Raw genomic sequence first — 7,822 nt, 5'->3', positions numbered from 1 at the left:
AAGGTCCGGCTAGTCAAGGCTATGGTTTTTCCTGTGGTCATGTATGGATGTGAGAGTTGGTCTGTGAAGAAGGCTGAGTGCCAAAGAATTGATGCTTTTGAACTGTGGTGTTGGAGAAGACTCTTGAGAGTCCCTTGGACTGCAAGGAGATCCAACCAGTCCATTCTAAAGGAGATCAGCCCTGGGATTTCTTTGGAGGGAATGATGCTAAAGCTGAAACTCCAGTACTTTGGCCACCTCATGTGAAGAGTTGACTCATTGGAAAAGACTCTGATGCTGGGAGGGATTGGGGGCAGGAGGAGAAGGGGACAACAGAGGATGAGATGGCTGGATGGCATTACTGATTCGATGGACGTGAGTCTGAGTGAACTCTGGGAGTTGGTGATGGACAGGGAGGCCTGGCGTGCTGCGATTCATGGGGTTGCAAAGAGTCGGACACGACTAAGCGACTGAACTGAACTGACACACATTTCCCTCACAGGAGTTGCATGTACTTATCTGGCTTCTCAGTGCAGTGCTACCAACTGGGGCTGGGTGGATAGTCTGCAAGGCCTGCAGAGTGAGAAGATGCAGTTCACACCAGGCCGATGCCCAGAGGAGACTTTTGGCACCTAATCCAGTGTCTTGTGAAACCCAGGCTCCCATTTAGCCTACTCAGACATTTTTTTTTTTCTTGTGCCAATCCGTAGTGAAACTTGCAAAGCCAAGCCATCCACACTAACTAAGGCTACAGATCCTGTCAGTGAGCCTACAGATTGAAGAAAAAACCCTGAAATTTAGACTCAGGTTGAAAACAGTTGTGAAGGACTTTATATTTGAGATATACTAACCTGTTTTATCGGAGAAGGCAATGGCTCCCCACTCCAGTACTCTTGCCTGGAGGATCCCATGGTCGAAGAAGCCTGGTGGGCTGCAGTCCATGGGGTCGCTAAGAATCGGGCACGACTGAGTGACTTCACTTTCAGTTTTCGCTTTCATGTATTGGAGAAGGAAATGGCAACCCACTCCAGTATTCTTGCCTGGAGAATCCCAGGGATAGGGGAGCCTAGTGGGCTGCCGTCTTTGGGGTCGCACAGAGTCGGACACGACTGAAGCGACTTAGCAGCAGCAACCTGTTTTATAGAACAAGACTGTTATTTTTCTCTGGCCCAGTCTTGAGAAGCTGGAAATAGTTGGGAAGAAGAGTTTGATTGTTTGAATAAATGAGGTGATTACTTGCACTTTGGATGCAAATTTGCAGAGTTTGCAGCATCCCAGCCTCCCCAGACAACTGCACTCCAACTGAGCCTGTGAAATTCCTTTTTTTTGTCTTTCCCTGGATCTCTCATCCTCATCATAACCAACACCTCTTCCTGGAGACAGCCTGATGTCTATAACATATTACTTTTTCATGGATCTACCCACTGATGCAATAGACCCTGTAGGAGGTGGATGCAACTAGGGGGGTCTAGGTGGGATATTATTGGCTACAAGCCCTGGAAATTTATTAATAAATAAATCAAAACCCTTTTCTATTTCTAAAACAGAGTTCCTAAAAATGTGATCTTTCCCAGAACTGCCTTAGAATCTCCTGGAGAATGATTGTTAAATACAGATTCCTGGTCTTACCAGACACACTGAATTTCCAGGGGATGGTGATCTGGAACTACATCTTTAGACAGCATCTGAGGCAATATTGTTGGGCACCAGTCTTTGAAATTTTTGCTAAAGCAAAAGAGCAAAGAATAAACCATCTCTTCTCTCTCGGGCTTCCCTGGTGGGTCAGATGATAAAGAATCTGCCTGTAATACAGGAGACCTGGTTCAATCCCAGGGTCTGGAAGATCCCCTGGAGAAGGGAATGGCTCCCCCCTCCAGTATTCTTGCCTGGAGAATTCCATGGACAAAGAAGCCTGGTGGGCTATAGTCCACGGGGTTGCACAGAGTCGGACACTACTGAGTGACTAACACACACACACACACACACACACACACACACACACACACACTTCTCTCTCTCAGATTGCCTTGTAGTAAACTTTTTTTTTTTCCACCAAAGTTGCCTTAGAAGGTGTGTGTTAGTCCTTTGGGACTGCTGTAACAGAATATTATAGACTGGATGCTTTATAAACTACAGAAATGCGTTTCTCACAGTTTTGGAGGTTGGGAAGTTCAAGATTAAGGTACAGGCAAATTCAGTTTCTAGTGAATACAAGCTTCCTAGTTCACAGAGAGCCGGCTTCTCACTTTGCCTCACCGGAAGGAGGGGCATGGGAACTCCCTGGGGTCTCTGACTCTCATTTATGAGGCCTCTATCCTCATGGCATGATCACTTCCCCAAAGGACCCACTTTCAAATGCCATCATACTTGGGATTATATTTTAACATGAATTTGGGATGAACACACCCTTTCAGTTTACAGCAGTGTGTGTGTGTGTGTGTGAGAGAGAGAGAGAGAGAGAGAGAGAATATGGAGGAGGTAGAAAGGGTAGGCAGCAGGAAAGAAGCAAGAAAGTTTGATAAAAATGGATACAATTCAAGATTCCTCCCTCTTTGTATCTTAACATCTGAGATCTTCTCCTGGGACTTCAATATGTAGATTCTACCATAGGTATTCACAATTTTTTTTCTTTTTTTTAAATTTTATTTTATTTTTTAATTTTACAATATTGTATTGGTTTTGCCATATATCGAAATGAATCCACCACAGGTTTACATGTGTTCCCCATCCTGAACCCTCCTCCCTCCCCATACCATCCCTCTGTGTCGTCCCAGTGCACCAGCCCCAAGCATCCAGTATCGTGCATTGAACCTGGACTGGTGACTCGTTTCATATATGATATTATACATATTTCAATGCCATTCTCCCAAATCATCCCACCCTTTCCCTCTCCCACAGACTGTTCTATACATCAGTGTCTCTTTTGCTGTCTCGTATACAGGGTTATTGTTACCATCTTTCTAAATTCCATATATATGCGTTAGTATACTGTATTGGTGTTTGTCCTTCTGGCTTACTTCACTCTGTATAATAGGCTCCAGTTTCATCCACCTCATTAGAACTGATTCAAATGTATTCTTTTTAATGGCTGAGTAATACTCCATTGTGTATATGTACCATAGCTTTCTTTTCCATTCATCTGCTGATGGACATCTAGGTTGCTTCCATGTTCTGGCTATTATAAACAGTGCTGCGATGAACATGGGGGTACACGTGTCTCTTTAAATTCTGATTTCCGCAGTGGGATTGCTGGATCATAAGGCAGTTCTATTTCTAGTTTTTAAGGAATCTCCACACTGTTCTCCATAGTGGCTGTACTAGTTTGCATTCCCACCAACAGTGAGGTATTCACAATTTTAATGGGTCTAATTCACGGAGAGAAAGTTATTGAAGGCTGAACAGACCAAGAAGACATCTCTAGCCAACCAAAAAGTATTATATTTGTTTCAGGCCAAATTTAGGGTTTAGATGATTGACTGTATGTGCTCTGTATATCAGAACTCTCTGCATATTTGTCATTGTTGTTTAGTGGCTAAGTCATGTCTGACTCTTTTGCGACCCCATGTACTGTAGCCCACTAGGCTCCTCTGTCCATAGGATTTCCCAGACAAGAATACAGGAGTGGGTTGCCATTTCCTGCTCCAGGGTATCTTCCCAACCCAGAGGTTGAACCCACATCTCCTACAGGGTTCATTGGCAGGCAGAGTCTTTACCACTGAGCCACCAGGGAAGCCCTCTGCATATTTGCAGTATAATGGTACTCTTTTTATTTATCTGTGTATCAACTCAGTATTTATCACATTGTAAATGATAGGAGTTCAAGAAATAATTTAGTGAGTGCTTGTTCTTTGCTATGTTTGCCATTTATTTGATGCCGAGTGGTTGATCATGAACATAGCCTCCGTTCTGTTGCTGAAGAGATGGTGTGGTATGATGGAAGGGTCTCAAACTAGGGAGCTTTTAAAATTGTAGCACAGTAATGGATATACAACCAATGACAAAAGTTTGGATCCTTTAGCTTTGTCCTAAAGGAAAAATATGATTCCCATATAATATATGTTCCTAAAAAACAAGTAATAAAAAGTAAGGGGTTTAGACAGACTGTGATGAATTGATGAAAACTTCTGTGGATATTAGGGCAGGGCTATATTGCTGGATACAGAGGCAGCACAAGGCAAATGGCCTTTTTCAGAAAATGCAAGAAAGGAAGACAGACAGCTCTCAAGAATGCAGTTTCCATCTCTCTTGGGCAAACATAGATAACACACAGAACTAAACACACAAATATGGTGCAGAGGATACGCACTGTAGACGCTGTCTGCATAGGTAACCTTCCTTTTAACTCTTCACTCTGGATAACAAGCAAGTCTTTACCCAGCATTGCTTTTCCACTGACTCTTGGATAAAAGCTGAAGAATGAAAATTCTGTTTCAAGGATATATAGGCAACTAGCACGTGAAAATAACACCAAGTATTTAAAATCATTAAATAAGAGAAAAAGGACACTTTATCTGCTTTCTGACCTTAGACAATTTACTTAGCGTCCTTTTAAACCTGATTTTACATATTTGTAAAAATGGGAAGAATAACATCTAAAAAGATTTTGTAGTTATTAAATAAAAAGTATATAAAGTATTTAGCATGAAATGCTCAATGAATGGGAGCTATTTATATTAAATGGAACAAGATGGAATGACTAGCAGTAATCAGAAATAAGTTATTGAAATATGGCTCTGAGAATAAGAATGGGGGGTGTTGAGCCTAAAACTGGATTTATTTTGACGACACTAGCTATTTCCACTGAGCTTGTGCAACTGTCAATTGCCTTCTCTTCCTGCTAACACACAGTATTTTCATTGCTGAGGTAGCTTTTAAAAATGGTTCAGAGAAGGTATTTGGCTATCTTTCTGAAGTTATAATAATCCCCATAACCCCTCAAGCCAGCAATGTTCTTTTACCTGAGTAAATTGATTTAGTGAGTCATGTGCGATTTCTCTACAGTAAGTCGCACAGAAATTTTGATGGATATATTTTATGGAAAAAATTATACTTTGGGAAATGATTTTTCCCTCATAGATATACAATTGGCAGCCAAATTTCAGACTATGCTTAGAGTTTTACAATTGCTATGAATCAGTCAAGGCAGTAGAGATGAAGATGTGAACGGAGTTTATCTTTTGTTTTAAATCTTGGTGCTTTTTCAAATAAATAAAAGAGGAAAAATATTTTAAGGCTTTATAAGTTATTATATATCCTTATGTATTATGGTTTGGATAGTTTTAATTCAATTAAATGAACCCACATGTTTGTTGCATTGGCAAAGGTATAAGAATAAGATACAATTCCTACAATTCCTTATCTAAAGGAAGGGGAATAATGATATAAATAAAATGTTTAGTTTAGTAAAAACCAAATGAGGTGTACAAAGTGCTATGTGTGAAGTACACTGCTCTAAGGTGCTGAGAGTGGAGGGAAAGCTCCATTTGACCTGGGCTTTAAAGGATTTGTAGCTCAAAGGGATTTGTATTCTAGATATGCAGGAATGGCATAAACAGAGTTAGAGAGAGATAAAAAATACATGTCAGACTAAGGGAACAAAAAAACCCAGCCAATTTTTGCTGGTGCAAGAGTCAGTGGAAATCATAGGTAATGAGCCATGCTGCTGCTGCTGCTAAGTCGCTTCAGTCGTGTCCGACTCTGTGCGACCCCATAGACAGCAGCCCACCAGGCTCCCCTGTCCCTGGGATTCTCCAGGCAAGAACACTGGAGTGGGTTGCCATTTCCTTCTCCAATGCATGAAAGTGAAAAGTGAAAGTGAAGTTGCTCAGTCATGTCCGACTCTTCGCGACCCCATGGACTGCAGCCTACCAGGCTCCTCCATCCATGGGATTTTCCAGGCAAGAGTACTGGAGTGGGGTGCCACTGCCATAATAGTAGGTTAATACCATATGAAGCATCATATCCCCGAGAGATGTAAGAAAATTAATCGTTATACTGAGAGAATAATGTTATACTGAGAGAATAATTTCCATCAGAATTATCTTCTGATGGAAAATTGCTTTTATGAATAGTGGTGGTGACAGTTAACAGATGAGAACAACTACTTGGTAGAAAATAGTTGCTTTAGTCAACAGAAAACCTGATTATCTCTAAACAGAAGACAGATATGATCAAGAAATTAGGAGACTCTAGTAACTTACTAGACCAGAGAAAATAAAGGCCAATATCTAGTTAAGCAGGGAAGTTGAATTGATCTTTGGCTGCCTGCTTCAATCCATGCTAAAATGGCAGTGAAGAGATTTTAGCTTTTCAGCCTAAAAGGACAAAGGAAATGGAGAGGATCCAACTGCAAAAATTTAAGAGCTGGCAAAGTAGGTGGATGGCTAAGAACTTAATTAGCAGACCTGAGAATTATGAAGAACTGGAAAATAACTCGAGTGCTACTACAGAGTTCTCAGTGGCTGAGGAATATGTCGCATGGTGTGCCTGTGGGAGTGCAGGCGAATTGGGGGCTATAAACAGAAGAACTGGGGGCTACAAATAGAAGGGAGTTTGTGGACAGGGAAGCCTGACGTGCTACAGTCCATGGGGTCACAAGGAGTCGGACACGACTGAGCGACTGAACTGAACTGAACTGAAACAGAAGAGTTAACTGAAAGTTTGCGGAGGCAGAAAACAATCCTGTAGAGGAGGCAAAACTTTTACCTCTCCCATTTTAGGCTTTTAGCTGGAACTCTTTGACAAGACAGATTAACAAGAGAAAGACAGCAGTTTATTACTGTAGGCTGTACACATCAGCAAGAGAAATCTAAACCCAAAATAATAATTCAAAATGGTTATTTGGAAGTCCAGCCTATACAGCATCTGCAGCAAAGGACAGTATGTTTGTAGAGAAATGTTGCAACAAAGGAAGGCAGTTTTAGGCCTCCAAGGCCAGCAAAATGTCACAAGGTAAGTAAATGGGAGGAAACGAATGGAGAAAAGTTTACTTGCAGATTCCTCTGGTGCCATCTCTGGGCTGATAAGAATCTGTCTTTAGTAAAAGGAGAATTTATATCCTGCCTTTAGGCAGAAAATGGGGAGCTCTTCCTGGGTTTTCTGCTTCTTGATTGCTTACAGTTCAAAATAATTTTTATGTCAAAGAGGCATATTTTGAAGTGACATATCCTGGTTTCCTTCAGCTTCTCTGTTCATTTTTCTACTGCATAAAGCCAAAACAATATCCTCTTTTAACCAGGCAGAAAATCAGAGATTTCTTTTCTAAGGATTGTAAAGTGTAGGGTCTTTTGACTCCAGAATACCAGGCAGATTTGAAGGCAAGATTACTGTATGAAAACCAGGGTATTAAGTGAAAAATTTACTCTGAATCTGAGACACTCCCTTTCACTTACCATAATGCTGGTAGCCAGAGCTTTCCGGTTGGGAAGATGCCTTGGAGAAGGAAATGGCAACTCACTTTAGTATTCTTGCCTGGAAAATCCCAATGGACAGAGGAGCCTGGCAGCGTACAGTCCATGGGTTTGCAGAGTTGGGCATGACTGAATGACTAAGAGCACAACAGCATAGGTTTATACCATCCAAAAAGGCAATGCAGTCTTTTCTGTGGGGATTCTGATCAGCCAAGAAGAAAAGTTTTATAGAAATGAGTATCAGATATTTCTCCCCAAATCTAATCTGGCTCTTTGAGATTACCGTTTATTCAAACTCCTCATTGAAAACCCCAACTATTTATTGAAGACTTTCAAATAGCCTCAGTGCAGATGACACCACCCTTATGTCAGAAAGTGAAGAGGAACTAAAAAGCCTCTTGATGAAAGTGAAAGTGGAGAGTGAAAAAGTTGGC

Source organism: Bison bison, unplaced genomic scaffold (assembly GCF_000754665.1).
Source record: "Bison bison bison isolate TAMUID 2011002044 unplaced genomic scaffold, Bison_UMD1.0 scf7180017864035, whole genome shotgun sequence".
NCBI classification, from domain to species: Eukaryota; Metazoa; Chordata; class Mammalia; order Artiodactyla; family Bovidae; genus Bison; species Bison bison.
The sequence above is the reverse complement of the archived record's forward strand: the minus strand, read 5'-3'. Positions refer to the sequence as shown.